General features: G+C 39.7%; 1 long non-coding RNA gene across 1 annotated transcript in view; it reads right to left on the bottom strand.

The window, feature by feature from the left end:
• Positions 1-23,563, bottom strand: part of LOC110952634 (uncharacterized) — a 39,990-nt gene that overhangs the window by 2,437 nt on the left and 13,990 nt on the right. The gene's annotated exons all lie outside the window — the stretch shown is intronic.

Below are 23,563 nucleotides of genomic sequence, written 5' to 3'. Positions count from 1 at the left end.
TCTTCATGCTATATCTGCACGATTTCATCAAATGGAAATATCTGACATTAAAACCTGAGACATCACTGTGACTTCCAGGAGCTAAAACTAAAGGTCATCAAGTGTGAACAAAGTTTCTGTAAAACCCGGTGAATACATTTGAATGATATCAGCCTGTAAACCACATAACAGCCTCCCCGTGGCCTCTGGTCGCACAGCCAGCAGGGCGGCGATTCAAAGAGGCGGCGCTGACGTCGCGGCGGGCAGCTCTGCTTTCAAGTGGAGCTTCTGTGAGGCTGCTGGAGTCCTCCTCCACTTCCTGCCCCTGCACCTAACGCTGAGTGTGTCCGCCTGCCTGTTGTGGAAAGTCAGCCGGGAATGCAAAACACGTCATATGACGAGGGTGTCGAGTCGCCTCACGTTTGAGTGGGTTGTTGCAAAAAGAAAAAGTTCAAACATTTTTCGGGGACATCACCTTGTTTGTTTGTCAGTGGAAAAGTGCAGAGATGAGCTGTATTAGTGTCCACGGAGGGAGGAGTGTAAAGTGATGTTTATACATAAAGTTCACAGATATGAGGAGGCTCTTGAAGGACCCCATCCAGTTTTCACACATGAGCCACATCATGAGCTAAATAAGCAGTTAACACCACAGCTGAGCATTTCCATCTTGAACTTGCAGCGTACAGATCATGTCTCAAAAACACTGAAGCAGACCTCCAGGGTTTTTTACGACAAAAAAATCGAAGTACTCCCCTCCTACCTGAACTCACTCACTCAGGTCTACAGTCCGTCACGCTCACTACGCTCCGCCAGCAAAAGGCGCCTGATAAAAGCACCACAACACTGCCGGTCAACAGCTAGACTCTCCTCCCCTGTGGTTTGGTGGTGGAACGAGTTACCGAAATCTGCTCCATCTGCAGTGTCTCTCAGTCTTTAAGAAAAGACCAAAGACTTAGCTCTTCATTGAACATGTTTGCACTTCACAGACTACAAAAAAAAATCCATATTACCTCCCTCATTGCCTGTAAGGACCAATTATCACACTTGAACTTGTTTTATGGCTCTTATCTATGTTGCTTTCTCCTGATTACATCCCCACATTTGTTGTGTTTACTCTCAGATGTAGGTCACTCAGGATAAATGAAATTGTAGAACTGTAGGACTGATTCTGTCAGCTTGCAGGAGCCGGACTTTCTTTATCATTCTTCTTCTTCAGAATCGGTTTCCTGTTAGACCATAAATGGCTAAATTACTCTCACATTACATCTTGCAGCTTTGTAGTGGCAGAGTAGCTTTTACAGTGTTCCAGAAGGTGAGCTGGTGTGCTGAGCTGCAGTGAGTGGTAGAAGAGTAAGTGTAGATAGAAGCAGGAACTTTATAGATTTCTTCGTTCCAAAGGAGCAGTGGCGGGTGTGAAGTTTCATCCAAGTCTTTTTAGTGCATAAGACTGTACTTTTATGGAGAAATCTCTAAATAAACAAATTTGATACACAGAAATGAGTTTTTAGGGGTTTAATCAACAGCTGGAGAGAGAAAATACTTAAACTTGATGTAGCGTTAAATGGCAAACGGTCCGCACTTGTAGTGTTTTTCTACCCAAGTGGGAGAGGGATCAGCATGAGGTTCAGGTCTGCACAGGGACATTTCAGCATGTGGAGGGACCGGACATCAAACCGACAACCCGTCCATCACCTGAACTACATCTGCTAAAAACACAGGAGACTGACAAACCTCAAACACTCGACACCTTGCTCTACAAATTTATCCCAAAGTGTGTGATAAAAACTTATGAGAAAAGAAGGGAGGAAAAAAAATCAGAAAAAAATCTCAAAAAATACAAATCAAAAACCTGATTATATCAATCTATTGAAGGGGCGGAAACTGTTGCATCTCCTCGGTATGTTTATCATACATTTCTTTGAGAAAATGCTATTTCGAAGCTGCACTTTACAGAATCCCTGTGACCTTATTTTGGCAGTAACTGAATGCCTAGTTGCACATCGTAGCTTATACAGGATTATTTAAAAAAATTAACGGATTTCATTATGCAGTATTCTAATAAGGAAGAGCAATAGAAAACTCCAGCCAAGTCACAAGTATTCTACTCATAATCAACATTTATTTGATGTTTAAGGTCATCGAATAACAGCAGCGATCAACTCAGTGGATCATGATTTGCTGATACGTCTGGGAGGAATTCTTTTCTCGCATTGATGTTGGCCGTGCTGCAGGCGGTGGCCACACTGAACACTTGTAAGACAGGAAATAAAAGTTGATTGTGAGTCCAATACTTGAGACTTAGCTGGACTTTTCTATTGCTTTTCCTTACTAAAATATTGCATAATGAAATCCGTTCATTCTTTTTGAATGGCCCTGTATTTCGTGCTGAAATTTGGACACAGAAAAGATCCAGTAACGTCCAGCATAAACTGCTAACTCCGTATACGAAGCAGTTAAGTATCAGATAATGTCCTGCCTCACGCTGACATATTTGGTGCTCCCGTCCTCGTCCTCGGGGGCGTTACGGTTCACGCAGAGGTTGACTTCTTGGGCAGCTGAGTCGCTGTAAAAGCAGAGGCGCCACGTGTCGGCGAAAATGTATTTCCAGGGGGCTGACAGAGTATTAAAAAGAATGTGGGCGAGGTTGTAACCAACACGACCCAACTGGCACCGTGCCCCGCTGCCTCCTCACGAGATCTCACCCTATTTGTGGAGGTTTTGGTATCCGAGAGCAGCAGTGAGTCACATGGACCTTTACACTATGCAGCAGCTCTCATGGACATGCTGGTGCTGCATGATCATATCTGAACCCGACGGTGTATCACACTTTCATTTATGCACCATGGCTATTTATACACGATAAGCGGCAACCAAAGTGACTGCTGCTGAAACACTGATGCATGCAGAGGAGCCCGGGTGACATTTCCCACTGTGACTTTGGTGCGCTGTGGGAAATCCCATTTCATCTGATGCTGATTAAACCAGGTCAGTCACTTGATAACAATGGCGCTCGGAGGGATAGTCTCGTCTGCAATAGGTCACACGGGGAACTGGCTGGCTGCCGTCCAGCAGGATTTATCAGTATTAGACGATGCGTATTAGCAGCCAGCATCTAATCAAATCAAACATAACTTTATTATGGAAAGGAGGACATTTAAGTGGTCAGAGGTGCAAAGAATAGACAGAAACGTGTAAGACAACAGATGATGAAAGTGACGACAGCAGACAAAAGTTTTCTTGTGATCCAGTTTCCACTACATCCTTCCTCCTTACATAAGACTCTAGCTGGGTTTCCATTAGTTTTTCGCAAAATAAAAGCGATATTTCTAAAATTTTGACAAAGTATATTTGCGCTTTGAACGTGTTTCCATTGAAGGTTGTTCTGGGCAGAAGCATCGTAACTCGTAAAATATCATCCTGCCAGATTTCACTGCAGGAAGATGGACGCCCAAAACCTGTTTCTATCTCCTTATAACACTCTGCATTCCTCTGCTGTTTGCTGTCTAGTATGGCAGTGATGTTTTTCTCAAGAATAATGGCAAGAAAAGTCTCGGTCTCCTCTTCTGTCCACACGTACCGTGCCATGTTTACTCCGAGAGAACTGGTCATGTGACCAGGTACGTCACGTCCGGTGACGTATAATTGCAGAAAAAGTGTTTCCATTGCGATATTTTTCAATATCGAAACATCTGAAAAACCACCTCATGAGACCGTAAAAACTTTTTTGCGATATTTTAGTCCTTTTTCGAAATGCAGGCGTTTCCATTACCAGGTTTTTATTGCACTATTTACATTTTGCGCATATCTAAGGGTAATGGAAACCCAGCTACTAAATAGATGAAAACAAATTACAGTTTCCTCCTTTTCTGTTTGTTTTCATTGTTCACAGATACATGAAAATCATCAGCAAAGAGACTAATGCACTGTACTCAAATTTAAGCTCAAAAAAGAGGCTTATGAACGGCGTATACATGCTGCCACATGACTGATTTTAAACAATTTCAGCTCAGCTTCTTTGCTGCTTCTGACAAATGCTTTCCAGCAGTTTTCATTCAGGATTTGTTATTCGTCTTGTTCGAAAGTGCAACTCATTAAGATTGTTTTGTGAACCCTCTGAATCCCAAAACTTACCGACAGGTGTGAAAGGTATGCCATCTTTGTTTTAAAAAAATCATAAAAACTACAACATGTATCAGAGCCAGAAGCTGTGAAAACAGGGGAAACATGCAGATTTTCAATTTTCAGATGGTCCTGGAACTTATCATCTGTGACTTTTTGTTTAATAGGGAAAATTAACCAAATCTCAGCTTAAAATCGTGATATCTAATCAAAATTGTTTTATTCTACATATGTAATATTTTAAAAATTGCCAAAAATTAACTGTCTGCTTGATCTAGATTTTGGAAAAACAAAAAAATTCTGTGATCTTCAGCATAACTGGGAAGCCAATTATGGTTTAGCTGCGACAAACATTCAATTGGTAAAAATTAAGAGACTTCTCATTTAAACTGCAACGCTCATAGCAGAAAGAAGGTACTGTAAGTATGGAACATAACTTTAAATGTCGAGTCACCATTTTTTCCCAAATTAGTAACAACAATGGGCACTGGAAAAATATGTGGGTTGATCTGAAGTATTTTCTAAGTTTTTTTGTGAAATAAATAAGAGAAATTCAACCATTGTTTCGTCTGTTTTGGGTGTCACACTACAAAAGTCATTGCTGAGTTCTCTCTACTTCTAGCTATGGTTGTGCTGTTTTCCTAGAGGTGCAGGGTTTTATAATGCAGTGAAGAATGAGTCCAAGGTGACTAGTAAAGACAAAAGCTAAAAAAAAGAAGCTGCTTGGTATACAGATGGATAGCTAAAGTTTTTAAGATCAATAATGAACATTAATCTCAGCTTCTAAAAAAACTTTTTGGCTCTTGACTCTTCATCAAAAGGAGTTCAAAACTAGTGAGAGGTACTGTAGGTGAAACTTACTACTATTTCACACGAAAACGTCTAAGTCTAAAAAGAGGAATATTTCTGCTGCAGACGATTTTTTTGTTTTTCTACCCTGACAGTTTACATTCACATTCTGACCTCTGGGTCCAGAACTACTGTCACTTTTTTCTGTTTTCTGTCACTTCAGGTCCACCTTTTGTTTTGTTACATGCTGTTTCCAAGGTTAAAAATGAACTTTAGCAACAAAATTAACATAAATCCACTTATTCACTACAGTTCTGCTGCGTGTTCAGCTCCACTGACATTCGAACTGAACAATCGCAGAAAAAAAATCCGAGGTGGCTGAAGGTTATTATCTACCAAATCAGTGTTTCACGGTTTACATCCTCCTTCCTTAAGCTCCTTCTTGGAGGAAAAAAAAACTTGAATCTGGATGGAGAGAACAGGACGCATTTGCAACTTTAACCGACTTAGCACGGAAATGTGAAAAGCCGTTGAGCAAAATCTCTCCTGCACCTCCATAAATCCCCTAATGGTTCATGGAGGATCTGCAGGATACAAGATCTGATTCTAACTAGATGGACGTAACGTCAGAACCTTCTCAGCTGCACGTTACTAAACTGAACCGACTCCAGCTGCTGCGTGTCTCTGCTGTAACGTGAACCGGCAGGAATGTGCAGCAGTGCCGATGCTAGCACGATCTGCGACCCATCCTTCATCGACAATAAGCTCATTACCCCCAAAAACCTCTCAAAAGGAGCTGAGAAACATGACGGAAGGAGTCGGAAGAAGCAGTCCTGGAGGGAGGTTAAAGGTCTGACCTGGACTGTTCCGGGTCTGAGAGACCACCCCGAGCTCCACGACCACTACAGTCAGGCTCTCTTACTAAAAAGTTATTTACAGATATCAGATGTAATATTCAGATGCGCTGCAGCAGGGGATCCTCATCACTTAGCGAGCGCAAAGTCGAGTCTTCTTCGAGAGCCTCATTAGCAATCTGTATTTGTGAGATTTACCAACTGACTGGCTGACTGACAGCTGCTCCAGAGGAAAGCCAGCAGGCAAAAGGGAGCTGCTCAGAAAAGAGGCACTTCCTAAAATCACCCCCTATTTACAAAGCAGAGATCTCTCCTCTTTCTGTTCTCCAGTGGAAGTGTGCTGCAGGATTCTTTCGCTGCCAAACCAGAAATAAATTGGCCCTGACTTTAGAGCTACTCTTTGTAATGAGTCAGCGTTGCTAATGTTTCTCTTCACACAGCTGCTGGCGCCATAAAAAAGTCCATTTTGCATTGCCAAAGGACCACACATACGAAGAACTGGGGACATTTCAGCGGTCTCTTCCTGCATCTCTTTGAGTCACATGAATGGATACAAATGAGACCATGAGGAGGGATGAATGCACCTTTTTTTTGCTTCTTTGAAAATCCGCGCAATCGGACAAAAACTAACAGCTGATGGAGGCGCCATGCCAAATCGGGCTGCTATCAGGTTCAAGGTGCGGAGAGAGAGCGTCGCCTTCAATGTCTTTTTGAACGGGGAGCCAGTGAAGTCACCACAGCTGCTGCCGCTCTGCCGCAGAGGCCGAATGAAAGGTCATCCCTCCAGCTGAGGGTCGTAAATTCAAGACGTAAAACGGGAAAGACGTACGCTCCATTCAACAAGTGCAGATCCAGAATGAACAGTCAACCCTTTTTTTCCCCTCAGAAGGAGCAAGGACAAAGAGGGGTGAAACAGGAGCATTCAGACCTCGGGAACTCACGATGCTCAAACGGCCTTAATTAAAACAACGACCGTCCTTCATGAAACCTCTGCAAATTCAAGAACCGAGGCAGAAACTTGGCTCGTCTTGACTCATTTCGGGGCTGTAAATTCGCGTGAATGCAGCAGTAGAAACAATAAGGCGCTCGTATCCGACACGCACAGCAGGCGTGAGGTCTTGGAGGATTTAAACTAAACCCCCCTCTTGGTCTGATTCTTTGCATTTCTCACTTCCTCATGATGAAATATTTGACACATAATGAAAGTGAAACAGTGACCAGGGTTGTATATTCCAGAGGCGCCTACAGGACATGAATAATGCATGAATGTTTACTTCGTTGTTTGGGATTTTCTAACATAAATCTGCCTGCTGCTACACATTTAATTTAATCGCTACGTGACAGCTCAACCAAAATCAGCACCCACGCTCTGAGATATTAGTTCTGTCCTTTGAAAGCAGCTTCAGAGTGCAAAGATGTCTGTGGATAAACACTCACCTCAGACTGAATCTATCAAACGGTGACACCTCCTGAGAAGAGGCTCCACAAAGCTCCACTGTGATCAGCTCGGATTCAATTCAGTCACAGTTGACGCAAAAACATCTTCAGAAACGTCTTAAACTTGTCCTACAGCGTTTTCTGCTCCTCTACTATCTGTCCCTGCATGCTCAAGGTCTTCTAAACCAACCAAACGCAAGACTTTTACATGATTCTGCTGCAATTTCATGTGGTTTAATTGTCACTATACTGACAACCTCAATTAACTCAAGCTGCGTTCACATCATGTGGGTCAAAAAATGTCAGAAAATACTTAAGAAATGTCCTTTAAGTTTCCCAAAACCCAAACTAACAACATTACCTTCAATTTAGTGTCATAGAAGTCAAAGATAACTAGGCAATATCCAGATTTGAGCGGCAGGAGATGGTTTATTTGCAGCATTTCAATTAAATTGATGTCCCAAAAATGATGTTTCTGCACAACTAAACTGCATTCTACATTATGGTGTGATGAAAACGTATTTTTTGCTGGAGTATATTTGTTTGTGAGGCACTGCAAATGTTTAGATTCACGCTGCAATCATATGGAAACACAGCTAATGTCTCCGATTAATTGAAAACACAGACATATTACACACTTTATAGGTTTCCGAGTCTTTCTTTTATAAAAAGAAGCAAAATTTGATGGGATTTAAATTTAAGTCTACCATATACTTTTTAATTCTACAGGTATCAAATATGAAATACAAGTACTAAATAAAACATGTAAGATTTCTGATGAAACTGGCAGCAACTGTGAGGGAACAGCAGCATCAAAACAAGAAAAAACTACAGGAAAACTCTCATGTAGAAATGTTTCTGTTGCAAATCTGAGAATGCAAATAGTTTCTAACCTATTAAAAGCAAATAAGATATGAGGATTTACAACCAAGTGCAAAAGCTAATTTGGCATTGTATCTTAATGTTAACAGATGATATACACTGCCTGTCCAAAAAAACAAGTCGCACACTCTTATCTTTCATTGGACTGCCTTTAGCTTTGAACATGACAGTCATTCACTATGGCATCGCTTCAATGAGCTTCTGCAATGTCACAGCATTTATTTCTGTCCATAGTTGGATTAATTTTCTAACAAGATCTTGTATTGATGATGGGAGAGTCGGACTGCTGTTCAAAATCTTCTCCAGATTCTCAGTGGGGCAGAGGTCTGGACTCTGTGGAGGATAGTCCATGTGTGAAAATGACCTCTTATGCTCCCTGATCCACTCATTCACAATGTGAGCCCCATGAATCCTGGCATCGTCATCTTGGAGAAAAACTCCACTGATGGAAAGACCTGGTCATTCATTATATTCAGGTAGTCAGCTGACCTTATTCTTTTGAAACATAACGTTGCTGAACCTGACCAACCCCAGAACATAACCCTAACCCCCACAGGTTGGTAGACACTAGACATGATGACTGCATCACTTCATCCGCTTCTCTTCTTACCCTGATGCCCCCATCACTTTGGAGCAGGGTAAATCTGGACTCATCAGACCACATGACCTTCTTCCATTGTTCCAATCTTTATGCCACTTAGCAATTTTTTTCCATTTAGCCTCGCTGATCAGTGGTATTCTTAGACGTTTACTCCCAATCATTTGAGCTCCCTTCACATCGTGCATGCAGAAATGCTCTTACTTTCACTATTAAACACAGCTGTGAGTTCTACTGCTGATTTCCTACAATCATCTAAGAGTTTGCTGGACCTCATTTGTTCCTCAAAGATGATGGTTCTCCACTATCCTTCAGGTTTTAATAATGCGTTGGACGGTTCTTAACCCATGTGTATTAGCTTCAGAAATCTCCTTAGTTTTCTTTGCTTGATGCAGGCCAATAATTTGACCCTTCTGAGACAGATTAACATCCTTTCCATGACCACAGGATATGTCTTCTGACACGGTTGTTCAAGAAATGAGAAGCTCCTCGCTGCATCAGCTAAGGTTAAATAAGTAATTATCCAATGGAAGGATCTTACCCATTTGCTTAGTTAAATTCAAATGGCGACTTTTTTTTTGGGCAGGAAGCGTATTTGGACAGCAGAAAAGCAGGTTATGCTGCAGTTTTTTCTAACAATTTAAGAAACTTATCGGCTAAAATGCAGATGTTGGGTCACAGTTTAACATGATAAACATCTGATTTAACCCACAGTATAATTCGTGACATTGATCCAACGCACAGCAGAGGAAGTTAGGAGATGCATATGATTCCTATGGAAAGCCGTCATGCTCATCAACGGTGGTTTAACACCAACTGTTCTCAATGACATTCATGGAATTTCATCCCGTTTATTCCTCTTTCATCTCCACATCCAGCCGCTAAGAAGCATCCCACACAAATCCAATAAAGGAACAACCAGGCCTCACATTAGCATTCTGATGGGACAGTGTGCATTTCCTGCTGTAAGAATGACACCATTATCATACTCTGAAACGTTTAATTAGGGCCTTTCCACTTCTACTTGTCTGCTCACAGAGAAATGACGAAAGTCTCCGGCACTTTCACTTAAGGAGAATTTGCGGGGAAGAGTTCAAACTTTAGGAAATATTCTTGCAAAAACTTACTGCCTTTGTAGTTAATCTTTATCGCACACTGACAGCTTTGACATTTTCCATGATGTTGGTTCATCTGCTTGACCTAACTGTGAACCATCGGATGCTGTAGATAACGAAGATACACCATATCTGATTTTTCTAAATGTCACAAGGAATTCTGTGTAGTTTCTTTGCCTAGAGGGCAGCAGCTGAAGCATCTGCATGCACAGGAAGAAACAGTAATAAAACAGAAACAGTGAAGGCATGAAGCTCATACCAATGTGACACATGACAAATGAACTGAAATGAAGATGAAAGACGATATTATTCACATACTGCGGGACAACTACAGCTCTGCTATTAAACATACCGAGGAGAAAATGCATGTAAAACCCAAGAAATATTACTAATGTGCGATGTTTTAAAAAATAAAATAAAATAGATGAAGCAATAAAAAAGAGGAAGTCTAATTGTGTAACATTAACTGTGCTTCTGACACAGCTCTAATGCCTTTAACCCCTAAACTCCCCCCCTTTTTTTTATTCCGGACACATTTTTACTCACTTTTACTAATTTTTCACTGCAATATAAAGTTCTGCACCTCTATGGAACTAACATAGCCATTAGTAGAAGCGGAGACAATTCAAAAATGCCAATATGACACAGTTTTAACACCATAAACCATAAATAAAGAGATAAAGAAAAGTTTAATTTCACTGATTATCTATTATTATTTAAATAACTAAAAAATCTATAATTAACACAGGCGTTACCAACACTGGAAATAACAGGAACTCTCTATGTATCGTTGATACTTTACTAGTTCCATATTTAATTGGTTACTGCACCCTTCTCCTCTTTGCTCTGTATAAACACAGCCTGAAGTTCAACAGTTCAGCTGAAAAGTCCCTGAATTTTTGTCTGAAGGTCACAGCTGAGTCGGCCATGGCTTCACAGTTTTGCACAGAAACAATGAATTTTTTATTGTTTACAGAATCTGATTAGAGCAAATGGATTATTTTTGAGAAATTCTTGAGTAAGAAATGAAGAATAAAGGTATTTTTTTTTACAATTAAACGGTACGTCACAGATGATTAGAGCAGATATGAGCAGAAAGTTCAAAATATGACCATTTTTTCTTTGTTTTCAGTTTCTGGCTGCGATAAATGGTGTAATTTTTGCACATTTTTGAAACACAATGTGCAGCCACATAATGCCGCTGGGTTTTGGGGATCTGAAGGTCAAAAGGTCGTGATCTTCCTGATCAAGCTGTCTGGACGGCAATGAAAACTGTTCTTTCACGCAACACACTCGTGCCCAAGATGACCTATCTGGGCCCTCAGACCCGACCCGTCATCCTTCACCCAGACCCTCGACACTACACATCCCAGCAGACCTGTCATTTGTAAGTAATAACCAATAGCTAACCTACCTTCACAGGACGCTGGAGTCTCAGTTTGAGGCACCGCATTAATCAGCAACTCAAGGGACATGTGAACCTGGACGCTTTGTGTCCTCTATTCCACATTAAGGGCTGGTTTGTGATTAATTGCCGCCTCTTGACAATGAAACTGCAGGTTTAGCTGTGAAGTTTTAATTCAGCTTCTTTTATCTGGGTCGCAGGACTCGCACCATGTCCCCCCGCCACCTCCACCTCCACCATTCATTTCTTCGGACGCCTTTGAACTCTCTCAAACACGGAAGGCTAAATATTTACACGTCGGCCCTTGCTTGTTTAATGTTAACGGCACACTCGGCACTGCAGAGTAAATGAATGAAAAAAGCTTTAGACAAAACACCTCCAGTGGCTGATGAGTACCAGGCCGCTGCTCGGTGCCGGTCCCGCGGGTTCAAGCTCCTTTTCAGGGCATCGCTGGGAGACGGGGGACCCGGGGGTCCGCTGGGGGGCTCAGCGGAGAAGCACGGCCCTGCTGACACTGCTGTCTCTGTGGAAAGGGGCAATCTGTGCATTTAGAGTTGGCTCAGGTCCAAAGAGATTAAACCGAGGTGGGCCGGAGCGCCATGTGAGGGCATTACAGACAAAGCCATCTGATCAGCTGAGAGCGCTGCATTCATCACCACAAAAGAATGAGGCGTACAAAGGCGAGGGAGCTTTTTTTCCTTAATTAACTATTTGTGAAACCCCTCCCCTAAACGTGTAGCGTCCAATCACAGCGTAGAAACTGTAACTAGGTGCAGAAAGCTGATGAAGATTTAACTAAATCTAAGTAACCTTATAAATAAACACAATCCCAAATGTTTCCTTTGTTTTAGTCCAAAAAAGTGTGTTCTGAAAATGTTCACATTTAAGGAATTATCTTTTTACAAAACATTATGAACAACCTCAGATTTCTTAAGAAAAATAAGTTCAGTTTCAATAATATAATGCCTCAGTTTATCATTTACTCATTACAACCTACAGATCACAGCTTATCCACAAAAGGCACAAAACATTTAGTCACAGCTGTCTGGAACTGAACAATGGTGTTTTATTTTATGATCAAAATGACAAAAGTTTGACAAAAAACAACAAAAACAAGACAAAATATTACAAAAATGAGAAACAACATAAGAAAGAAATTAGTGACAAAAATGGAAGCAACGAGATCATAAATGACATAAGTGAGAAACAAAATGACAAAAATAAGACAAAAAACACAAGCCAGACAAAAAGGAAACACAAATGGACTAAAATAAAAGGACAAAAGCGTGAGACAATCGACAAAAGCAAGACAAAAAAAGACAAAAAACAAGATAAAATATTAGAAAAATGAGAAACAAAATGACAAAAACATAAGATAAACAACAAAAGTCAGACAAAAAAAATTCTAAAAAAAGCCAGAAACAAGATAAAATATTAGAAAAATGAGACGCAAAATGACAAAAGAACAATATAATATTTTAGTTTATGATCAAACCAACTAGAAATTATTTAAATTTTGTAGTTTTCCAGTTGATGTCTTCTCTGTAATTTTTACACTTTACAAAGTCGCCCTGTGGACCAGATTGGGTCCTCTGGCGGTCCGGTTCTGGTCTGCGGGCCGCATGTTTGACACCCTTGAACTAAATGGTAAAAGTGAGTATCTCCAGTTGCATTTTTCAGTTAAGGAACCGGTTAAAAAGTGTGTTAACAGGATCTGATAGCAGGTTTAGCTGAATGTCCTCAGAGGTCAGCAAAGGAAGCTGAACTGTGGTGAGTTTGGGGAAGTGGCTAAACTGCTTTACTATGACTTCTGTGTTTAATACAAGATGCACACAGAGACAAAAATCTTTTTCATGCACATTCATTGGAAAAGAGAAGTTGTGGAACTGTGAAGAATATGAATGAATTCACAGTTGTTAAATTTTGATCCATTTGGTCCAATAACAGTGTAACAGAGCATCTGGTTTGTAATTCATAGACGGCTGCTTTAAGGCCAATGATTGTTTTGTAGTTTTTATTAACAAAATAAAAGCTTCATTCCCAGTAGGAGTAGTGTAAAAGACATGCAGTTTAATCTAGTTTCGTCCTCCTTTTTATTCAGATTACACTCAAAAACATCTGTTCGTCCAATTACAGATGCATGCTCATGGAACATTAGTAAAAATAAAGAGTGTAAACTAAACAGAAAAGAAGTGGAAGAGAACTCAAAACATTTCAGCAAGATGATATCAGAACATCAACAATTCATGAATTAATCGAGTAGTTGCCAACTAATAAATTAATCGGCAACTATTTTGATAATCTACTCATGGCTTTGCATCAGATTTTAGCTTCTTAATTTTCACTCTTTTCTGGTTTCTTTACTCCTCTGTGACATTAAACTGAATATATTTAGATTCTAAACAAAACAAGACATTTCAGGAGTTAATTTTGGGCTTCAGGAAACACTGACTGGCTTTTTAAAAACCAAAAAACTAAACAATACTTTATGTTGATCTTTTACACACTGTAAAAAACAAAAAACCTGTAAGAAAGCAGCGAGAGCCCTGAAAAATACTGTAAAAAAATTTATTTACAATTACAGAGCCAATACATTGAAGCTTTAGGACTATATTTACAGTATGACAGGTTCACCAATCAAATAGAAAACAAGAAAAATTAAGCAAAATTAAGAAAAAAATGCAAATATATTTTAAGTCTTTCTAAAAACAAATCCTTTAAAAATGGAAAATTTGTGGTTATTCACAGTAATCAGTTTAGAATGCTATGTTACATTAGATTCATGAAGTCTATTACTGTACTTTCATTTTGTGTGTATTTAAAAAATGTGAAGAAAAATCTGTAAAAAAAATTACAAAAATCTGTAAAATTTAATTTTTTTTTTTAGTACATGTAGCTATTATTTGTTTTTATAATTTTAAAATAACTGGATAAGTAGCCGGTCAAATCTGCAAAAAGCACAACAGCCACTGGCTAAAATTAAAAAGCTGCTTTTTCTGCTTTTGTTTGAAATTAACACAGTCTCAAAAAAGAAAAAACAAACAAAGAGTTTCGGTGATAAATCTACAAGAGAAATTCCAATTGAACAGCTCCGCTTAGCAACAGTAACCAAGGGGGGCGGGGCTTAGCGACCAGTCAATTAATCCTGTCACCTGTGTTTAGTGGAGCCAAATGACAGCGTAGAAGTGTGGAAATCTGATTGCATTTGAAACCTTTAAGCTGCTTCCTTCTGAATTAAAGCTCCTGTTTCACTGCCAGTGCAATATCTAATACATGGACAAGATTTCAACCCCTGGTTCAGCAAATTTATGTCTTTATTTACACAGTACGTCTTCTACTTATAGCATTTTTGTTTAGAATTTCCCAGATTTAGATTTGCATATTTATTCTTTTACTGTCTGTTGTTGTGTGAGTACTGTCAGCATTAAAGGCTTTTCTGATTCTGATGATATTTAGTTCCAAAAAATACCAATAAACCTTGTGTATATCTCATTATTAACTCCATTAATTACTCATCATTCAATATTTAGTACAATGGTGTTCTTTACAGCTCACAGATCACAGTTCAATGGGGATAACTCACTTGTTTTTTTTTTTATCAAAAAATGCATGTTAAAACTTTTTTAAATGTACATTGGAAAGACTTAAACATAAAATACAACCGTTTTACCTGACATTGATTGTTTTTTTTATTTTACTTTACATTGTTTCTTTTCATGGAGGGATGTTGATAAATTAAAACAAGACACCTGTTCAGGGTGAATATTTTCATTTTATATGTTGATTACACTTAAGTCAAGCAGAAGAAGTTTCACAAAGAAAAACACTTTAACCACTTTTTTTGTACTTTAAAATGGGTCAAATTGACCCACAGAACTGCTCCTGTGACATTTTTTCCATTCTGATCGCAGCATAAAGACCCAAAATGAGCAAGAATTCAGGAGTTTTTGTGACACTTAAGCTGCAACAAAGAAAGAGAGAGAGAGAGGATGGAGGCAGTGAAGGGAGAGAGCAGTGAGGGTAGGATTGACTCTCTTAATCCTTAATCAGTTTACATTTGGAGATCCGGCTAATTCTCCCTAAACGAAGCATCTGTTTTACCCGCCACTAAGTCTAAAAAGTGCCTGGGTCAGTCTGAGAGGAGCAAGAGTTCAACCTGGAGGGAAAACAATCAGGAGGGGGAAGGAAGCTTTTACTAAATGTGATCAAGCAACAAATGTCAGCTGTTGGGGCTTCAGTAAATCTCACAAATGCTTCGGACACAGCTTATCAATGAAAGGACCAGCTGTAGGACATCAAAGAGCCTTTTCTCAACATTCTGCAGCCACATGTATAAAGCATTATGGGTCGCTTCATGTGAGGTTAAAGTGCAACCGAGCGATCCTACGCTTCAGGACAGCGATCTAATCTGTGGTGAATCAGCAGCAGCCGAAAAAAAAACAAAAACGTCCTGCTTCTCCCTGATAGAGAAAAGAACAACAGCCATCAGCAGGAAGAGGAAACAATGTCCGACGTCAGCGCGGCGGGATAAGACGCGCTCAACTCTCGAAATCCTGAGGGTTAAACAAAAGGATTTACAACAATTAACCGGCAGTTTTCGGGACTTCTTGATCCAAGATGCAGAATTTCTAATGAATCTATGACAAGCAGAGACAATCTGCTGCGCGAATGAAAGGCTCACGGAGACATGGCAGACGCCGCTGGGACGACGGCGTTTTCAGTCTGGTGCCGCATTTGTCTCGTTTGGCACAAACTGATGATTAGATTCACAAGTACAAATGCATAATTCTAATCAGGAAGGGGGAAAAAAACTCAAATCTGGCACACAAAAGACTGAAAACTGCAAGAGTTGGATGGCTGATAACAGAAAATGTTACTTTGTTTGGATTTGAGTGTCAAATTATTGATTAACTGATCTTCAGAGAGAGAAAAAGTCAGAATTTCTTTTGTTTATATAACATTAAACTTAATATATATTCAGGTTTTGGGCTGTTTTTGGTGTATTTACTACTTCTATTTTAATTTGGTCAGTCTCCTCTCTGCTCTGTGTAAACAGTCTGCAGTTCATCCTAGTTCAGCTGGAAAATGATTTGTTGACTTTTAAAAGAGACATGTATAGAATTCAGTGATTTTGATGAAATTTCAAGCTCAGATTTGGGTTATTTTTCCTAAACGTCACAGATGAGTAGTTCAAGGACTGTAGGAAAGTTGAACTACCGTAAGCTATGAATTTAAAATAAATAATTGATTGTGCTGATGAACTAATCTTGATCGACTTTATTAAGCTGATGTGATCAATTAGCAGAAAGTACAGCTTCCTCACCAAGCTCATGATAAAATTCAGTGTTTCAGTGTTGGCATTCATTAATTAAATACAGATGAGATCAATTAATTGTGAAGTTTCTTCGATTCGAGTGTCAAATTATTAAGTAACTAATCTTCAGGGACAGAAAATGTCAGAAATTCTTGGTTTATATGATATTAAACTAAATACACCCCCTGTCAAAAGTTTTAGGACAGGTTCTAATTTATTTGAATGAGAGTGTCCTAAAACGTTTGACAAGGGGGTGTATATTCATGTTTTGGGCTGTTTCTCCACACCATATTTGCTACTTAGTCAGTCCCCTCTCTGTTCTTTTCAGACACAGCCTGCAGTTTATCCTAGTTCAACTAAAAAAAAGTTTCTAAATTTGTATAATGTGTCTGCTGGTTTAACCCTTGTAACGTCCCCCCAGTTGCCATACACCTTTCTCCCTCTGGGATTAAAAATGATCTCGCCTGGTTTGACCTTTGTTTTACAGCATATTGTATAAATTGTCAATCAAATCTGTGTTACACCTTTAGCCATACTTCAGTCCAACCCATTAAACCAAATTCCTCCCTTCATTTTGGAATTTTGGCCGAAATAGTCCTTGTCTACATGTAAGTATACACCAGCAAAAGATTTTATTTAGGGTCAGAATAGAATAGAATAGAATCACTTTTTTCATCCCCGAAGGGAAATTCAGTAATAAATTCAGAATGACCCAAGGACATCAGGAAATGATAAATGATTTGTTATTTGTTCATTTTCTATTGTAGAATAAAGTGACTTTGATGAAACATTTTAAGGACGATCAACTCACCAGCGAGCAGATCACTTTCTAATTAAACTAATGTCAATTGAAGCTCTTGTTTGGATCATGTGACTCACATCCATCCAAGAATCCTGAAACTTAATCCTGGTGAGAGGTGTCAGCGAATATAATTAAATTTAATGATATCTTCATGTGAGGCGAGGAGGTGCCAGGTTTAGACGGCAGAATTATCAAAGCACCGATCATTTACTATGACTCAGCTAATTAATCAACACAGCATTAACTGGAGGCTGTGTTGACAATTAATTAAGTCTTTTATTAATAGAAATGTCTCATTTTTCTCTGTTTTCAGCCTCTCACATCTGAATGTTTGCTAATTTCTTCATGTTAAAGATGATATTTTACATTTCCTGACAGTTGATCATGAGAACTGGCTGCAGCTGTAAGTTTAATAACTGATAAACTGGAAATTAATCAATCCAGCCTCTTCAATTCAAGATATCTGACGTCTTCAGATGGTTTATTTTGACAAAATGATATTCAGTTTACACGAACAGCAGCAAATCTTCCTATGATGTTGCTGAATATTTGGCTTTTTTGCTTTAAAAATTACATAATCATCAACATATTTGTAAACATTTCTTTCATGTTAACCACTAATTGATTAATCAACTCTTTATTTCATCCCTATTCTTTGTCACCATGCTGAACTAGCTGAAATAATTTCATGAGATATGATAAATGTGGCACTAAAAAGTGAATTTTATCTTGAGCGTGACAAAGAAGCTGTATTTAATCTGGAGTGATCACATCAGCTTTATAAGGTCAATAGTAATCTGTCAGATCAGATCAGCTTATCCCCGCTATGAGTTAGTTATTTTAGATTTAGACACTCAGCAAAAATATAAATGCAACAGTTTTGTTTTCGCTCCCATTTTTTATGAGATGAACTCAAAGATGTAAAACTTTTTCCACATACACAATATCACCATTTCTCTCACATATTGCTCACAAATCTGTCTAAATCTGTGATAGTGAGCACTTCTCCTTTGCTGAGATAATCCATCCCACCTCACAGGTGTGCCATATCAAGATGCTGATTAGACACCATGATTAGTGCACAGGTGTGCCTTAGACTGCCAAATTCTCTGAAATGCCTTTGGAGACGGCTTATGGTAGAGAAATGAACATTCAATAGAGAGAAATGGTGATATTGTGTATGTGGAAAAAGTTTTAGATCTTTGAGTTCATCTCATAAAAAATGGGAGCAAAAACAAAAGTGTTGCGTTTATATTTTTGTTGAGTGTAGAAGGTCTAAAGTTTGCTAAAACACCTGGATCAAGACGATGCTTCTTTATTAGAGGTTTAATCTCTTAAAAGCCTGCAGGACGTAGCTTGTTCACACAGTGATGAGCAGTTTCTGGGCGTCGTTTTTTTTTTGTTACATCACATTTTCACTCACTGTGGGATCTTTTTTCACTGCAACATAAAGTCCTGAACCTCCAACATGACTAGAAGTAGAGAGAACTCAGAAATGTCTTTACGTAGTTAGAATGTGATAAAACATAAATAAAGAAAAAACTAAGAATGAAAAAAGTGGAATCAAAGTGTCACCAAGACTAGAAAAAGAAAGTGTGACTCTACATAATGCAGATTTTAACTACCTGCATTTTTAAAATTTGTTTACATACTTGTCTCGTCTCTGTTGATTTTTAAATGAGACAAGTAGAATTACATGGTTTTGATGAAATTTCACGAGTTGAAGCTCAGATTTGGGTATTTTTCCTGATAAAACTGTATGTCACAGACGAGTAGTTGAATGACTGTAGGAAAGCTGAACTTAGTTATGAATTGTGGGGATGAACTGATCTGATTAAGATCAGATTAGTATCAGTGTTGATGCTGACGTCTTTAAGCTGGTGTAACAAATAAGCATTAAAATACAGCTTTCTCGTCAGGCTGATGATAAAATTCAGTGCTTCAGTGCTGGCATTCATTACATACATACAACGTGAGATCAATTAGTTCTGAGGATTCTTCATGTTTTTACTCTAATAAATGGTGTAGTTCAGTTGATTTCATACAGAAAACTTACACACCTGGAGGCAGGTTTTGGTGTTCAGATGTTTAAATCAGTTCTTACTTTGTTTCATTTTTCTGCTGCTTCTTGGTTTTAGTGAGACTTCAGATATGCTGTTGGACCCTTAAAAGTGGGCATGAAAAGCTGTGGACTCAGATCCAGTGTTCCTCCTATTGCTCATTATAAAGAAGAGCTGCACGAAAAATATACCTTCAGCATAAACAAGAGACATTTGAACACACCACAGATCTGTCATCCTGGTACACGGTGCTCCAGCAGAGTGAGGATGAAAAGAGGAAAACCTCCTTCAGTCTGAGGATCTGAGAGTAATGAGCTGCTGTTTTTAGAGGATCTGCTAACTTGGTGAAGGTAGACAGGTCACTGAGGTCACCTGGAGGTCAGGTGGCTCAGCGATGGAACTTGTTCACTGATTGAGATGAAGGATGCTGAGCGCATAAGGCGGGAGAGGTGCAAACGAGCCAGGGGCCCCGGGGGGCCCATCTGTTGTGGGCAAATAAACGGGGGCTTCAGTGAATGGGAAAACAGTGCTTCTCTTCCCCCTGCGAGGCCCCGCAGACAGCTCCATTAATCAGGAGCAGGATGGGCCTGCTGGGCTGCAGTCACAGTCAGCAGCGGCACAAACTGTCCTCCTGCTCCTCACACTGGATCTCCATTAGAGACTGGAGGTGTCACCTGGCTGTCACTCCTGCTCCTCTGTTGTCACGATTGATGTTTTCACAACTGTACTCCAAGAATAACCGGAAAAAAGCAACACAGGAGGAGTGGAATAATTTACGGCTGTCAGGTGCTTCAGCAGCTCCTAAAACAAACGACTGACTCAACGTTCTCAAACAACCAACCCAGTAGTTACACAAATGTATGTTTGACTGTCACAGCAGGAATTAATCAGAAAGTAGAGTGTTGATGGTAAAGCAATTACAGTTTAACCCTCTGAACCCCAGAACTCACCAGCAGGTTTAAAAAGTAGGTTATCTTCTAAAAATCACCAAAATTAAACTAGTTATCTAAACCAGAGAATGTGAAGACAAAGAATCAACAGATTTTCTACTTTCCCATTGTCCATAAATCACTCATAGTTCTGTTGGGAAACTGAACCAGATCCAAGCTAAAATTGTCACATTTCATTGAATCACTTTATTCTATGTCTCATTTAAAAAAATCACCAAGAATGTATCATTTGCACCAACTAGATTCTGTAACAACAAAGAATTTAAGACAAAGCCATGAGTGATATTTATCCTCAACCTGCTGAAGCACGATGTACCAGCAGGGTAACAGGTCTGTGGTGTGTTCAAATGCCCAACTAACATATCTGCGATCCAGCAGCAGAAAAAGAAAATTAAACAAATTTTAAGAACTGATGAATATTTAATCCTCCCAACTCAAAAACCCAGCAACAGGTCTCTGAAGCATGCTTTCTTTTTGAAGAAACTACTGAAATGACGCTGTTTGTCAGAGAGAATTGTCAGATTTTTAGCTTTCTGACAGTCCTTGAACTACTCATCTGTAACCAAATCTGAGCATTAAATCATGACAATTCATCAAAGCCACTTCATTCTCCACATCTCATTTAAAAATTCACCAAAACATAAACAATTTACAGCTGCAACCATCAATCATGTCACAAAAATAATCTCAACAATTAACTTTTTTCTTTAGAATGTAAAAAAATAAAAAAATAAAAATTAAACTTGAATTTCTTTTTATTATTATTTTTACATAAAATTGCAAAAAAGAAGGAATCAATATGTATATAACTGTGGCTAGAAGTAGAGAGTAGTATGACACAATTGTGTCTTAAATCATTAAAAAGAAAATAACAAAACACACAGTGATTCCACATACTCTAGATGTTTTACAGATGGTAAGTCAGCAAAAAGTCCCAGAATTTTGGTCATGTGAATACTGGTCACAACTGACTCTTTAATGGCTTCAAAGTTGCGTTAAGGAACACCGAATTTTTTAGTTTTTACAGAATCTAGTTGCTGCAAACGGTTTATTTTTGGCGAATTTTCATTTTGAGACATGTAAAGTGAATTTGAATGACTATTAAAAAGTCAAGCTTAGATTTAGTTAACTCTCCTAACAGAACTGCACGTCACAAAGGATTAGTTCAGGGAATGTTGGTAAGTTGAAAACCTGTTGATTCTGTCAGTTCATACAGTGTCTGCCTCTGATAAATGGCGTCATTTTCCTGATTTTGTTTTTAAAGATTGCAGGTATTTTAATGATCTGTTAGAGCTGCAACGTTTATTCTAAACCTCATCAAAAGATGAGGTTTAGAATAAACGTTGCAGCTCTAACAGATCCCGTCTTATTTTAAAACACCGTGCAATGTTCTGGCATCTGCTCGGCCTCCAAATCATTATTCAAATGGGACCCGGTCGTGTGCGTTTCACCCGTAATGCTCACACTGTTGTAACGCGGTGCTATTTTCAGCCCGATCACGGCCTCAGCCCCAGTTGGCAAACGCGCCTCCTGCACCTCCAGCAGAAAGATAAGACGTGCCCCCTTCAGCCCAGCTCCAGAGAGGGGGGGGGAGGGGTGAGAGAGTGCAAGCAGAGATAGTGGAAAGATGTAGGAGCACTTTAATAGTATGATTCAGCAGAGGTATCAATTCCCACAGATGGCAGGCCGGCTCCTATTGACTTACATAGGAGGGGAGTAAAGAGGCAATCAAAACCACCCTAGGGACGGACAGTCAGCACATCAAAAGGGAGCCGGATCAGTGTGCCCGAGGCGGCCCGTCAGACCCAAGTGGGAACGAAGGGAGGGAGGCTGCAAAGTGTGAAGTTGATGTACTCGAAAATACCACAAAATCGAATCAACCCAGAGACTTCCATTTGAAGGCAGCGCACGTTAAGGAAAACCTTTAAATGTCACTGTAAACACCCACCTCCACCTTAAAGCATTGCCGCCTGTCACTGGGAGACGCATCACCCTGACAGGCTCGACTTTAACTACTTCCTCCCCTACGAACGCTCATCCAGACAGACAACTGGGGATCCTGAGTGACAACCCGAGGCCGTCTGAGCGACGCCTTGTTTAGTGAGGACCAGGTGTCGGAGGACGTCCTGTGACACCTGAACACACCGTACGACAGCCGCAGACGAGCCTCTGGTGGTTTGTTTAGGAGGCCGGCAGCTTTCACACTTGCTCAGCAGCTGCTTTAAATAACGACAGGGGGTGGAGGAGGGGGAGGACAGAGGGAAGGTGAGAAAGCCGTTTTCCACCCAAACACCAGACGCTGATCTCACCTCTTTTTACTCAAAGAAGCCAGCGGATCCCACCTTGACGGTGCAGGAGCGAAAATTACATTAACCTTCTGCAGAGCCTTTTAATCAGCCTAATGATCGCTGCCAGACAGACAGCGGCTGACCTCCAACCCCTGATGAGCGAGTGATGGAGAGAGTTGGCACTGACAAGACGGCATTAATGTTTCATTAACGGTGCTTTAATGATCATTAAACGGCACTGCGAACTCCGCTGGCAACATGTGATCCAGCGTTGTACGACCTGCTCCTCTTTGTACTAAACACAGATGAATGTAAACGATGGGGGCGGGGCGGTGGAGGCTGTAATCTGATTACTGTCTTCTAACGAGGAAAGAAGATGTCTTTATCAGAGAAGCAATTACTGAGAGAAGATACCATGTATGTGCTTTCATTTTCGTCATTTTCCCCTCAAAAGATGAAAAACAGAACACATTTCAAATACAACATGTGATCAAATAGGACTTGAATGAGTCACAAACAGGCACAAATATAACGTTTTAAGCTAACAAGCGGCATAATTTTATATTCTGTCTCATAAAAAAACTGTCTGAATTACCGCTTTAATCATCAGGCCGTTTGAAAAGTCGTTTTTGATGTTCTAGATGTAAAAATAGCGCAAGTATCTGCAGTCTGGCAATAAAACGATAATTATCACAAACAAATTCCCTCAATTAATGCCGGAGCCAGATGATTTTTACAAGTGTGACCAGCCTGAGACCATTACTCACACTCACCAGACACTCACACTCTTTTTTTATGTTTATAGCATATCACTTGAGGCAAGATAAAGTGTTTTTGGCTCATCACTGGCTTACACAGACAAGACCGCAGTATACAGTATAATAAGGTTTTTATGTAAACTTAAGTTGACAAAAAATTCAGAATGGTTGCAAAATTGCTGCTATTAAGAAGAGAACTACATCAAATACGTT

The sequence above is a fragment of the Acanthochromis polyacanthus genome, chromosome 20 (genome assembly GCF_021347895.1).
Source record: "Acanthochromis polyacanthus isolate Apoly-LR-REF ecotype Palm Island chromosome 20, KAUST_Apoly_ChrSc, whole genome shotgun sequence".
In the NCBI taxonomy this organism is placed as follows: domain Eukaryota; kingdom Metazoa; phylum Chordata; class Actinopteri; family Pomacentridae; genus Acanthochromis; species Acanthochromis polyacanthus.
Note: the sequence above shows the minus strand (reverse complement) of the source record. Positions and strands in the feature narration are given on the sequence as shown.